The 13,737-nt window shown below is 43.0% G+C and overlaps 1 pseudogene across 1 annotated transcript in view; it reads right to left on the bottom strand.

The window, feature by feature from the left end:
• LOC106588672 (retinoic acid receptor alpha-A-like) overlaps nucleotides 1-13,737 on the bottom strand; it is a 105,683-nt pseudogene that overhangs the window by 24,152 nt on the left and 67,794 nt on the right. Inside the window, exon 4 of the transcript XR_006762364.1 lies at nucleotides 7,894-8,054. The product of XR_006762364.1 is annotated as a retinoic acid receptor alpha-A-like (transcript). The remainder of the gene's footprint in view (nucleotides 1-7,893; nucleotides 8,055-13,737) is intronic.

Raw genomic sequence — 13,737 nt, 5'->3', positions numbered from 1 at the left:
CCTAGCTGTCAATCAAACAAATCCCTATATCAACCTGCTATAAAACTATCAATCACTCAAGAACAATTTCACTATCCCACATTTACAATCTCACATTTACCTGTCAAAATGTTCCAAAACTAGCTAAGCTCTATCAATCTGGCATGGCAGTCTGTCTACATACCATAGCTCAGTACATATCTGATTCTGCTATTTGTCTCAGGAGGTTTTGCTGCTCCGGGTTTCTGTGAACCTTGACCCCTGCTCAGAGGGATGCTTGGGAGCAGAGAGCTGCATCCACATCCAGGCTCAGAGACCTGTCTTATCTCTCTTTCTCTCTGTGTCTCTGTCTCTCTCTTTGGGTTTTGAGTTTACAAGGCATTTCACTGTACTTTGTGCATATGACATTACAACATGAAACTTGAAATTCTGTCTCTCTTTCTCTTTCTCTCTATCTCTCTCTCTCTCTCTCTTTTGTTGTGGTATACACAATGCTTTTTTAGACTTCTAGAGACTGAACGTTGAGCCCCGTCTTCGGCCTTTCTGTTTTTCAACTTTATGGATCAAGATTATATCCTAACAAAAAAATGTATTATCTTTGGCAATGCCCAAATACCCTATACTCTATCCCTGTACAAGCCAGCTAGAGGCCATAGCTAGCTCAATACCAAACACTCAAGGTCAGACTTTAGAAGACCGTGAAACCTGAACAGCGACATGACGAATTGATCTTAAGTGGTTGAATTTCTGTCCATGTCAGAGTTTACCAGTCAGGGCAGGGCCTCTCTCGCTCTCTGGAGGGAAGGCTCTCAGTGTATAGAACCAAACTAACAGATCCTCCGATGTCTGTCTGTCTGTTAACATGAGGGTGGGGGAAGGAGTCGACGGGGAGGAAGGGTGGGAGAGGAAGGGATGGAGGCAGTGGGGAGTGTAAGTGGTGAAAAGAAAGGAGGGAGAGAGAGAAAGAAAGAGGAAAGGCTCCAGCCTCCAAATCAACCTTGACACCTGATAGATGACTGGTGTAAATAAAGCCCTCAAACAGACTGACAGTCATTTACAATACTAAGCTACGCCCTGTCGCATTGTGTATCTGTGTGTGTGTGTGTGCCCGCCACTCCTCCTCCCGACCCTTTGATATACGCCACATTTATTCCACTTTTCACAAGTGTCAGGAAAGAAGGCAAGGAAACGGAAGAGAAGACGCACTCGGTCGTCCCCAAAGTCTCCACGTCTTCGTCTCTCACCCAGATTGATGTTTCCGTCCGTCGCTGCCTCTGCCTTCTCTCCGCACTCACGCACGCACGCACGCACGCACGCACGCACTCACACACACACACACACACACACACACACACACACACACACACACACACACACACACACACACACACACACACACACACACACACACACACACACACGCGTAATGGCGCCCGAGCTCTGAAACATTTCTCTGATGTGCTTTTGATGTTTTCAGCAGCAGCAAAGCAAAGTCATCTGTTGCTGACATCTATTTTCTACTCCTCCCACCATTAGGTTTATTGCTGCTACACATGAAACACACTGGCGTAAACAAAATGTATCGTTACGGGCAGAGATAAAGCTATGGATGTTCCTAACCAACAGGGTCTGGTACCAACATTATGGATGTTCCTAACCAACAGGGTCTGGTACCAACATTATGGATGTTCCTAACCAACAGGGTCTGGTACCAACATTATGGATGTTCCTAACCAACAGGGTCTGGTACCAACATTATGGATGTTCCTAACCAACAGGGTCTGGTACCAACATTATGGATGTTCCTAACCAACAGGGTCTGGTACCAACATTATGGATGTTCCTAACCAACAGGGTCTGGTACCAACATTATGGATGTTCCTAACCAACAGGGTCTGGTACCAACATTATGGAGTTCTATTCAATCCGTATCGCAGAAGGTCAGCATTACAGTGTGATTTAAAGGCGTTAGCAGAGACTGCATTCACGGTAAACGCTGCATATGTCCGCTCAATGGGAAAGGACCTTTACATTTCTATCACAGAGTCTGTAATGCTTCAGCGATACGGATTGAATAGAGGCCCCTGTACTAACATTATGAATGGTCTATCCCCTGGTTGTAGAACAGACATTATGAATGGTCTATCCCCTGGTTGTAGAACAGACATTATGAATGGTCTATCCCCTGGTTGTAGAACAGACATTATGAATGGTCTATCCCCTGGTTGTAGAACAGACATTATGAATGGTCTATCCCCTGGTTGTTGAACAGACATTATGAATGGTCTATCCCCTGGTTGTAGAACAGACATTATGAATGGTCTATCCCCTGGTTGTAGAACAGACATTATGAATGGTCTATCCCCTGGTTGTAGAACAGACATTATGAATGGTCTATCCCCTGGTTGTAGAACAGACATTATGAATGGTCTAACCCCTGGTTGTTGAACAGACATTATGAATGGTCTATCCCCTGGTTGTAGAACAGACATTATGAATGGTCTATCCCCTGGTTGTTGAACAGACATTATGAATGGTCTATCCCCTGGTTGTAGAACAGACATTATGAATGGTCTAACCCCTGGTTGTTGAACAGACATTATGAATGGTCTATCCCCTGGTTGTAGAACAGACATTATGAATGGTCTATCCCCTGGTTGTTGAACAGACATTATGAATGGTCTATCCCCTGGTTGTAGAACAGACATTATGAATGGTCTATCCCCTGGTTGTAGAACAGACATTATGAATGGTCTATCCCCTGGTTGTAGAACAGACATTATGAATGGTCTATCCCCTGGTTGTAGAACAGACATTATGAATGGTCTATCCCCTGGTTGTAGAACAGACATTATGAATGGTCTATCCCCTGGTTGTAGAACAGACATTATGAATGGTCTATCCCCTGGTTGTAGAACAGACATTATGAATGGTCTATCCCCTGGTTGTAGAACAGACATTATGAATGGTCTATCCCCTGGTTGTAGAACAGACATTATGAATGGTCTATCCCCTGGTTGTAGAACAGACATTATGAATGGTCTATCCCCTGGTTGTTGAACAGACATTATGAATGGTCTATCCCCTGGTTGTTGAACAGACATTATGAATGGTCTATCCCCTGGTTGTAGAACAGACATTATGAATGGTGTATCCCCTGGTTGTAGAACAGACATTATGAATGGTCTATCCCCTGGTTGTAGAACAGACATTATGAATGGTCTATCCCCTGGTTGTAGAACAGACATTATGAATGGTCTATCCCCTGGTTGTAGAACAGACATTATGAATGGTCTATCCCCTGGTTGTAGAACAGACATTATGAATGTGCAAACAAACATTTGATCTGTAGAAGTGCATACTACATACATGCTCACAAGGTAATGTAGTAGAGATTTCTGACAATAATATTGAGTAGAATAATGCACACAGTGAACAGATAAATCCAAGATGGCGAAGCAGTAAGATGTGTTTGTTTTTGTCCCGTGTAAATATTCTTTTTTTTTCTTTTTTTGTATACATTTCAATATATTTCAATCTCTTTTTTTTCATTTTTTGATTAAATATACCTTCCTGCTACCCGCCTCACCCAATGTGGTACGGATCTGCTATTTTTATTCCTTATAACTGGACCCTCAACATGCCTCAGATAGCTCCTTTGTCCCACCCCCCACACATGCGGAGACCGCACCTAGCTTAACTGGCGCCTCCAGAGATGCAACCTCTCTCATCGTCACTCAATGCCTAGGTATACCTCCACTGTACTCGCACCCTACCATACCCTTGTCTGTACATTATGCCCTGAATCTATCCTACCACGCTCAGAAATCTGCTCCTTTTATTCTTTGTTCTCAACGCACTAGACGACCAGTTCTTATAGCCTTTAGCCGTACCCTCATCCTACTCCTCCTCTGTTCCTCTTTGTGATGTAGAGGTTAACCCAGGCCCTGTGTGTCCCCAGGCGCTCTCATTTGTGGACTTCTGTAACCGTAAAAGCCTTGGGTTCATGCATGTTAACATCAGAAGCCTCCTCCCTAAGTTTGCTTTATTCACTGCTTTAGCACACTCCGCAAACCCTGATGTCCTAGCCGTGTCTGAATCCTGGCTTAGGAAGGCCACCAAAAATTCTGAAATTTCCATCCCCAACTACAACATTTTCCATCAAGATAGAACTGCTAAAGGGGGCGGAGTTGCAATCTACTGTAGAGATAGCCTGCAGAGTTCTGTCATACTATCCAGGTCTATGCCCAAACAGTTCGAGATTCTACTTTAAAAAATCCATCTCTCTAGAAATAAGTCCCTCACTGTTGCCACTTGTTATAGACCCCCCTCAGCTCCCAGCTGTGCCCTGGACACCATATGTGAATTGATTGACCCCATCTATCGTCAGAGTTCGTACTGTTAGGTGACCTAAACTGGGATATGATTAACACCCCGGCAGTCCTACAATCTAAGCTAGATGCCCTCAATCTCACACAAACTATCAAGGAACCTACCAGGTACAACCCCAAATCCGTAAACATGGGCACCCTCATAGATATCATCCTGACCAACTTGCACTCTAAATACACCTCTGCTGTTTTCAACCAGGATCTACGCGATCACTGCCTCATTGCCTGTGTCTGTAATGGGTCTGCGGTCAAACAACCACCCCTCATCACTTTCAAACGCTCCCTAAAACACTTCTGCGAGCAGGCCTTTCTAATTGACCTGGCCCGGGTATTCTGCAAGGATATTGACCTCATCCCGTCAGTAGAGGATGCCTGGTTGTTCTTTAAAAGTGCTTTCCTCACCATCTTAAATAAGCAAGCCCCTTTCAAAAAAGGTAGAACTAAGAACAGATATAGCCCTTGGTTCACTCCAGACTTGACTGCCCTTGACACGCACATAAACATCCTGTGGCGTACTGCACTTGCATCGAATTGTCCCTGTGATATGTAACTTTTCAGGGGAGTCAGGAACCAATATACACAGTCATTTAGGAAAGCAGAAAAATGTGCATCCTGCAGCCCTAATTCCAAAAAGTTTTGGGACATTGTAAAGTCCATGGAGAATAAGAGCACCTCCTCCCAGCTGCCCACTGCACTGAGGCTAGGAAACACTGACACCACCGATAAATCCACGATAATCGAGAATTTTAATAAGCATTTCTCTACGGCTTGCCATGCTTTCCACCTGGCTACCCAAACCCCGGCCAACAGCTCTGCAACCCCCGCAGCAACTGGCCCAAGCCTCCCCGCTTCTCCTTCACCCAAATCTAGACAGCTGATGTTCTGATCGAGCCGCAAAATCTGGATCCCTACAAATCAGCTGGGCTAGACAATCAGGACCCTCTCTTCCTAAAATGATCTGCCGCCATTGTTGCAACCCCTATTACTAGTCTGTTCAACCTCTCTTTCGAATCGTCTGAGATTCCTAAAGATTGGAAAGCGGCCGCTGTCATCTCCCTCTTCAAAGGGGGAGACACTCTAGACCCAAACTGTTACAGGCCTATATCCATCCTGCCCTGCCTTTCTAAAGTCTTCGAAAGCCAAGTGAACAAACAGATTTCCACCATTTCGAATCCCACAATACCTTCTCCGCTATGCAATCCGGTTTCCGAGCTGGTCACGGGTGCACCTCAGCCACGCTGAAGGTCCTAAACGATATCATAACCGCCATCGATAAAAGACAGTACTGTGCAGCCGTCTTCACCGTATTCTTATTGGCAGACTCAATAGCCTTGGTTTCTCTAATGACTGCCTCGCCTGGTTCACCAACTACTTCTCAGATAGAGTTCAGTGTGTCAAATCGGAGGGCCTGTTGTTCGGACCTCTGGCAGTCTCTATGGGGGAGCCACAGGGTTCAATTCTTGGGCCGACTCTTTTCTCTGTATATATCAATGATGTCGCTCTTGCTGCGGGTGATTCTTCGACCTACCTCTACGCAGATGACACCATTCTGTATACATCTGGCCCTTCTTTGGACATTGTGTTAACAAACCTCCAAATGAGCTTCAATGCCATACAACACTCCTTCCGTGGCCTCCAACTGCTCTTAAATGCTAGTAAAACGAAATGCATGCTCTTCAACCGATCACTGCCCGCACCCGCCCGCCCGACTAGCATCACTACTCTGGACGGTTCTGACTTAGAATATGTGGATAACTATAAATACCTAGGTGTCTGGTTAGACTGTAAACTCTTTCAGACTCACATTAAGCATCTCCAATCCAAAATTAAATATAGAATGGGCTTCCTATATCTCAACAAAGCCTCCTTCACTCATGCTGCCAAACATACCCTCGTAAAACTGACTATCCTACCGATCCTTGACTTCGGCGATGTCATTTACAAAATAGCCTCCAACACTCTACTCAGCAAATTGGATGCAGTCTATCACAGTCCCATCCGTTTTGTCACCAAAGCCCCATATACTTCCAACCACTGCAACCTGTATGCTCTCGATGGCTGGTCCTCGCTACATATTCGTCGCCAAACCCACTGGCTTCAGGTCATCTATAAGTCTTTGCTAGGTAAAGCTCCGCCTTATCTCAGCTTACTGGTTACCATAGCAACACCCACCCGTAGCACGCGCTCTAGCAGGTATATGTCACTGGTCATCCCCAAAGCCAACACCCCCTTTGGCCGCCTTTCCTTCCAGTTCTCTGCTGCCAATGGCTGGAACAAATTGCAAAAATCACTGAGGTTGGAGACTTATATCTCCCTCACTAACTTTAAGCATCAGCTGTCAGAGCAGCTTACTGATCGCTGCAGCTGAACACAGCCCATCTGTAAATAGCCCACCATCCAACCAACTACCTACCTCATCCCCATATTTATTTTTCTGCTCTTTTGCACACCAGTATTTCTACTTGCACATCCTCATCTGCACATCTATCACTCCAGTGTTAATTGCTAATTTGTAATTACTTCGCCACTATGGCCTATTTATTGCCTTACCTCCTTACTTAATTTGCACACACTTTATACAGATGTTTCTATTGTGTTATTGACTGTACATTTGTTTATCCCATATGTAACTCTATGTTGTTGTTTTTGTCGCACTGCTTTGCTTTATCTTGGCCAGGTCGCAATTGTAAATGAGAACTTGTTCTCAACTGGCCTACCTGGTTAAATAAAGGTGAAGTGAAATAAAAAATAAAAGAAATAGGCTGGAAGCAGCAGAGCACAGGACCACTGTTCAGTTGTGGAACCTATCAAGGCTCTCTAAAGACTAGTGTAGAATGTCTATCTTCTCATGACACTCTCCAGATATTGATCATCAGTTGACATGAAGCACCTGCCCTAAAGACCGCTCCTAACCTCCTTTGATTGTCATGGATTTCCATTCTAAATCTATCCAACCGTCCTGGAATTGCATGGACAGGAGAGGTTATTGAGTTGTGTTGGGGAGGATTTATCTTATAATTGAGTTCTGGCTACTGCATTAGAGGGGGATTTGCAGTACAGTACATAGGATCGATTTCCTTTGTGGGCTCCGCCAGTCAGAAGTACACTATCACACAAAATGAAACAGACAGTGTGTCAACAGAGGGTTAGAGATACATGCTTGTGGTGTGCGTCAGTGGGACATGTAGACAATAATCTATCGATGTCTGAGTTAGCCAGACCTTCACTACACTGACATTGATGCAAACTGTGCCTGGAGAATTAACTACAACTAAATATAAGTGTGTCTGTGTGCATGCTAATCTCCTGTCGTTGTGCCCTTGAGCAAACCTCTAAACTGCACAGTGGCTGACCCTGGCTTCCAACCCCTCAGGGTTTGTGTGAGAATTTCTCGAGGGGTTGGGTTACGAATTTCTGTGATCTGAAAATGACAATATCCTGTAGTATACTTCTATTCTATTCTCTATGTGGGTGTGTCTCTGTGTGTGTCTGTGTGTGTGTGTCTGTGTGCTACATTACTAACCGTGGTGTATTTCCCCAGCTGGCAGAGCGATGGGAAGGTCTCCTGATGAGCCTTGCGTATCTTCTCTATGATGGCCTCTTGTTCTGCACTCAGCTCGTAGTTCTCTGTCAGCTCTGGCTTGGGACTCTCCTTCTTCTTCTTATTGCGGTCATTCCGGACAGCTGAGAGAGGGGAAGAGGAAGGAATGGGAGAAGGTTAACTAACAAATGTCAACAATAAAAAGTGAATTGAAGCCTAAAAAGCATCCTACACATTTTGGACATATCAACCATTCAGCACAGTGTTGAAGTTAGGCTGCATTTGTACGTGTATTTATTATGGATCCTCATTAGTTCCTGCAAAAACAGAAGCTACTCTTCCTGGGGTCCAGGAAAATTAAGGCAGTTAAAGGCCGTTATTAGTGAGCTACTCATATTCACAACGTGTGATTTAAAATGTGAGTTGTCTGGAATTGCACACTGTACTAAAATATACAACACCACTTACGACAAGGAGACTGAGTCCATGCAGTAACTATCTTCTGCCATGACAACTGTGTTTTTAAGCACACAGTATCTATCTTCAGCACCACCAGCCACAGAACACAAATGGTTAAACTCTCTGTCACTAAGTCTTTCTCTGTCAGCTTAGTGTCATCACTGCACAACATTAAAGCTACAATATGGAACTTTTTGGGTGACCCGATGTACATAGAAACATTATAGATCTGTCATTCTAATTGAAAGCAAGTCTAGGAAGCAGTAGTTCTGTTCTACCTTTATTTAACTAGGCAAGTCAGTTAAGAACAAATTCTTATTTTTAATGACAGCCTAGGAACAGTGAGTTAACTGCCTTGTTCAGGGGCAGAACAACCTTGTCAGCTTGGGGATTTGAACTTGCAACCTTTTGGTTACTAGTCCAACACTCTAACCACTAAGCTACACTGCCGCCCCGCTTCCCACTTTTAAGTTTAGTTTTTAACTTTTGGTTTGGTACACCAGCTTCAAACAGCCGTAAATACAATCGTTTAGGTTATTTAAAATATATTTCACAGCAGTTTAGATGGTACAATGATTCTCTACACTATACTTGCTTGTTTTGTCACATAAACTGACATTTTAGCAACCAGGAAATGGAGGAGGGATTTTTGCATAGTGCATCTTCAAAGTGTATAAAAAAAGGCAGCTAGAGCTTCAGAACAAGTGTTTAATTTGGCCAGGCGTTATCTCAACACGATGAAAGAGGCTGATCTTCTGACGGCCCTGGCCTCGTCTCGGAGTAGCGCCCACTGGCGATTGCTGTGGCAACCACGAGGGCAGTTCCATGTGATGGTGTGTTTATGTGTGGAGGATGTTGGGATTCGGTGTGCGTTTGTGTGTGTGCATTCTGACAAAGGAGGTTGAGATGTTCCTTTCCTTCCTCATCTTCTCTCATTCAATGAGAGAAACAGCAACATCAAGGCCACCTCTCTAACCACTGGGGCACGTACATGGAGAGAGAGACAGAGACACTCAGAGAGAGAGACAGAGAGCAGAATTAGACCGATACCCGCTAATGAACAAAATCCAGAAAAGAGCTGTTAAATTCTACAACCACCTAAAAGGAAGCGATTCCCAAACCTTCCATAACAAAGCCATCACCTACAGAGAAGAGTCCCCTAATCAAGTTGGTCCTGGGACTCTGTTCACAAACACAAACAGACCCCACAGAGCCCCTGGACAGCAACACAATTAGACCCAACCAAATCATGAGAAAACAAAAAGATAATTACTTGACACATTGGAAAGAATTAACAAAAACAGAGCAAACTAGAATGCTATTTGGCCCTAAACAGAGAGTACACAGTGGTAGAAAACCTGACCACTGTGACTGACCCAAACTTAAGGAAAGCTTTGACTCAGTGAGCATTGCTATTGAGAAAGGCCGCCATAGGCAGACCTGGCTCTCAAGAGTAGACAGGCTATATGCACACTGCCCACAATATGAGGTGGAAACTGAGCTTCACTTCCTAACCTCCTGCCAAATGTATGACCATATTAGAGACACATATTTCCCTCAGATTACACAGATCCACAAAGAATTCGAAAACAAACCCAATTTTGATAAATGCCTATATCTACTGGGTGAAATACCACAGTGTGCCATCACAGCAGCAAGATGTATGACGTGTTACCACAAGAAAACGTCAACCAGTGAAGAACAAACACCATTGTAAATACAACCCATATTTATGTTTTTTATTTTCCCTTTTGTACTTTAACTATTTGCACATCTTTACAACACTGTATATATATACATAATATGACATTTGTAATGTCTTTATTCTTTTGGAACTTCTGTGAGTGTAATGTTTACTGTACATTTTTATTGTTTATTTCACTTTTGTTTATTATCTACTTCACTTGCAATGTTAACATATGTTTCCCATGCCAATAAAGCCCTTAAATTGAAATGAATTGAGAGACACAGTGAGAGAGAGAGAGACAGAGAGAGAGACAGAGAAACAGAAAGAGCAGCTCAGCTGAAGGACCGAGAGAGAGAAACAGGAAAAGAGAAGGGGGGAGAGAGAGAGAGACAGAGAGAGAGAGGAGAGGAGGCGAGAGAGATATAACAGGGCCAGAGAGAGACAGGGAGAGAGAGAGAATGTATGTTGTGTTCAGCTCAGCTGGGGGTAACTAAAGTTTAGTAAAATAACTAAAATGTATTCCTTGTTGTATCATCTCAAATAGGTTTGCATAGGGTCAGAAACCTTCTGGTAAATTTCCAGAATTTTTCCGGATATTTTCCATGGGAAAATCCCTGGAATTTGGGGAATTTTGCTTAAATTCATCAAAATAGTTAGCTTATAACAGTGAACCTTTTTTGTCGGATATACATAAGGCAATTCTAGGTCTTGTGGCATATTTTGGTTAAACTATCCCCAATTCAATGAAATTGCAACCCTCTGCATGCACAGTGCATTCTTCCATCACATGTGCAGCTGATTCTCAAGATCTTTCACACTAATGAGATGCTATTGAGCCCACACTACTACACTGTCTGAGCCAAGGACTACATGCTTTCTGGTAAATTTTGATTACAATACTGGGTGGGGTGGTTTTTCAACCACTCCACACATTTCTTGTTAGCAAACTATAGTTTTGGCAAGTCAGTTAGGACATCTACCTTGTGCATGACACATGTAATTTTTCCAACAATTGTTTACAGACAGATTATTTCACTTATAATTCACTGTATCACAATTCCAGTGGGTCAGAAGTTTACTTACACTAAGTTGACTGTGCCTTTACATACCTTGGAAAATTCCAGAAAATGATATCATGGCTTTAGAAGTGTCTGATAGGCTAATTGACATCATTTGAGTCAATTGGAGGTGTACCTGTGGATGTATTTCAAGGCCTACCTTCAAACTCAGTGCCTCTTTGCTTGACATCATGGGAAAATCAAAAGAAATCAGCCAAATTGTAGACCTCCACAAGTCTGGTTCGTCCTTGGGAGCAATTTCCAAACGCCTGAAGGTACCACGTTCATCTGTACAAACAATAGTACGCAAGTATAAACACCATGGGACCACGCAGCCATCATACCGCTCAGGAAGGAGAAACGTTCTGTCTCCTAGAGATGAACGGACTTTAGTGCGAAAAGTGCAAATCAATCCCAGAACAACAGCAAAGGACCTTGTGAAGATGCTGGAGGAAACAGGTAGAAAAGTATCTATATCCACAGTAAAACGAGTCCTATATCAACATAACTGGAAAGGCCGCTCAGCAAGGAAGAAGACACTGCTCCAAAACCGCCATAAAAAAGCCAGACTACGGTTTGCAACTGCACATGGGGACAAAGACCGTACTTTTTGGAGAAATGTCCTCTGGTCTGATGAAACAAAAATATAATTGTTTGGCCATAATGATCATCATTATGTTTGGAGGAAAAAGGGGGAAGCTTGCAAGCCGAAGAACACCATCCCAACCGTGAAGCACGGGGGTGGCAGCATCATGTTGTGGGGGTGCTTTGCTGCAGGAGGGACTGGTGCACTTCACAAAATAGATGGCACCATGAGGTAGGAAAATTATGTGGATATATTGAAGCAACATCTCAAGACATCAGTGAGGAAGTTAAAGCTTGGTCGCAAATAGGTCTTCCAAATGGACAATGACCCCAAGCATACTTCCAAAGTTGTGGCAAAATGACTTAAGGACAACAAAGTCAAGGTATTGGAGTGGCCATCACAAAGCCCTGACCTCAATCCGATAGAACATTTGTGGGCAGAACTGAAAAAGTGTGTGCGAGCAAGGAGGCCTACAAACCTGTCTCAGTTACACCAGCTCAGTCAGGAGTAATGGGTCAAAATTCCCCCAACTTATTGTGGGAAGCTTGTGGAAGGCTACCCGAAACGTTTGACCAAAGTTAAACAATTTAAAGGCAATGCTACCAAATACTAATTGAGTGTAAGTAGCCTTCTGACCCACTGGGAATGTGATGAAAGAAATAAAAGCTGAAATAAATAATTCTCTCTACTATTATTCTGACATTTCACATTCTTCAAATAACGTGGTGATCCTAACTGACCTAAGAGAGAATTTTTACTAGGATTAAATGTCAGGAATTGAGTTTAAATGAGTTTTAACTTCCGACTTCAACTAAAACTGAGTTTAAATGTATTTAAACTTCCGACTTCAACTGCATTTTATATGACATACATGATTTTTTGTTAACTAGTAAACAGTAGGCTGCAAGCCTACAGCAAAGATTGTTTACAATATTTCTAACTCGTTAACAATTTCTGATAGTTAGTTTTTGCTACCATGTGGGTTTTAGCTTGCTTGTGCCTGCTAACTGAGGAGTGTTAATTCACCTGTTTCCATACATGTTTCATTTAAAAACATTTATCTTACAAAGGAGTTGTTTAATCTAACAATTCTGTACATGGAAATGTATTAGCTTTTTTTTAAACATTTTTTCTTCTTCTAATCTTTACAGACAAATGTCATGGCACTATCTGATGTGTGGAGACATTTCACTGCTGCTAATGTAGAAGGAAAAGCTGTGTACATTTGCAAATACTGAGCCAAATCATATGTGAAGAATGCAACAAAGATGCAGAATCATCTGGCCAAGTGCATAAAGTTCCCTCAGTGCTCACAACAAGCAACCTCTGACAAAAGTCCCTCTACTTCTATTCGAGGTGAAAATGATGAATCAGACACCTTATCGATAGCAACAGCTCATGGTCCTCCTGGAATCAGAAGTTTTTTTGACTCAATGGAGGAACGTAGTCAGAGAAATGCTGATGAATGTCTTGCTCGAGCTGTGTATACGTTTTTAAAAACATAACAAAAAAACATTTGCCGTTTGTTCTACTGTATTGACTGTTATGAAAGAGAAGTGAGTCCTTGTCTGTATCTATTGAATATAAACCTTGGAGCAGATAGAATGCAGTAATCCAGGATACTTTAACTGTCCATTCTGATATAGGAGATTCTCACCTTGCTATACTTCCCTTGTCTCATAGAAACTGTAATGACAAAGGTGAAAATAGAGGTTTCGTTACAGGAAGTACAGAATGAAACCAGAGTGAACACCGGGACCCCCTGCGTGGTGTCCTGGAAAACCCCTAGTTTGTGACGGAGCTCTGGGATTGGAGGAGATGTTGGTGTTTGATGTCTGACACAGAGGGAGATTCTGAGGTTCTGAGAATCCTCAAACATACCAGCTAGAGGAGATAGATGTTGACCCAATACAGGGCCCTGTTCATTAGGGCATGCAACAGAAAACAGTGTTTCATATTGGACCAGGAAGTTCAGGAAGTCTCTCCCTGTTTCAGTCTGTTTTTTCTATTTGATGCCTGATGAACACAACCCAGAG

The sequence above is a fragment of the Salmo salar genome, chromosome ssa27, assembly GCF_905237065.1.
Source record: "Salmo salar chromosome ssa27, Ssal_v3.1, whole genome shotgun sequence".
NCBI lineage: Eukaryota > Metazoa > Chordata > Actinopteri > Salmoniformes > Salmonidae > Salmo > Salmo salar.
The sequence above is the reverse complement of the archived record's forward strand: the minus strand, read 5'-3'. Positions and strand labels throughout refer to the sequence as shown.